Source organism: Cucurbita pepo, unplaced genomic scaffold, assembly GCF_002806865.2.
Source record: "Cucurbita pepo subsp. pepo cultivar mu-cu-16 unplaced genomic scaffold, ASM280686v2 Cp4.1_scaffold004254, whole genome shotgun sequence".
Taxonomy (NCBI): domain Eukaryota; kingdom Viridiplantae; phylum Streptophyta; class Magnoliopsida; order Cucurbitales; family Cucurbitaceae; genus Cucurbita; species Cucurbita pepo.
Window position 1 is genome coordinate 1 of NW_019650241.1, and position 852 is coordinate 852.

The window sequence follows — 852 nt, forward strand, 5'->3', positions numbered from 1 at the left end:
GAGGAAGTTCTTTGTGCTGCTTGTGATGCTCATCTGGGCCATGTCTTTGATGATGGACCGCCCCCAACTGGGAAGCGTTACTGCATCAACAGGTATGTTGCTGTTACTAGCTCATTCTGCTTGTGTGTCTACTAATTTCTAGAACTGAATTGTGTATGAAACTCTCTGCAGTGCTGCACTGAAATTGAAGCCGAAATAAGCGAAGGTGAAGATATTACTATGCCTGCCTGCAAATTCTGTAACTCATACTCATTACATGTTTGTGCACATAAACTAAGGATTCTTGCTAGATGTATAAGTTTATTGTGCTGAATGGAAATAATTGTACCTTTTGGTGTCGTTGTTCAACATGATAGATCCCTGTCTTGAGTAGTTGTTCCAGATATACTGCAATTTGGTTGGACACAAGCTGAAGCAAGTATCTGGACAAATTGGTTCTGAGCTGAATAGAATAGAACCCTTCATAGCTCCTTCCCTTGTTCTTGTTTCCTTGAGAAATAGGCTATTGCTGGGACTCTCATTTGTCTATTGTCAATTGGATCAAAGAGATCCCGATCGAAATAGAGCATGGAGAGAGATCTAGGATCCATTAGAGGGCATCACTCTATCCCCTAGTTCTTCGTTGTACCAACTCAAGCCCACCGTTAGTAGATATTGTCTTGGCCTATCGCCGTTAGTCTCACGGTTTTAAAATGCGTCTACTAAGGAGAGGTTTCCACACCTCTATAAGGAATGTTTTGTTCCCCTCTCTAACCATGTGGGATTTCACAATCCACCTCTCTTGGGCGCCCAACGTTCTCGCCGGCACACAGCTCAGTGTCTGGCTTTGATACCATTTGTAACAGCCCAAGC

The 852-nt window shown here is 43.3% G+C and overlaps 1 long non-coding RNA gene across 1 annotated transcript; it reads left to right on the forward strand.

Annotated features, from left to right (window-relative positions):
• On the forward strand, window positions 1-342 carry LOC111787028. The gene is made up of 2 exons (XR_002813874.1): window positions 1-92; window positions 172-342. It is a non-coding gene; the product is annotated as an uncharacterized LOC111787028 (long non-coding RNA).
• The last annotated feature ends 510 nt before the right edge of the window (window positions 343-852 follow it).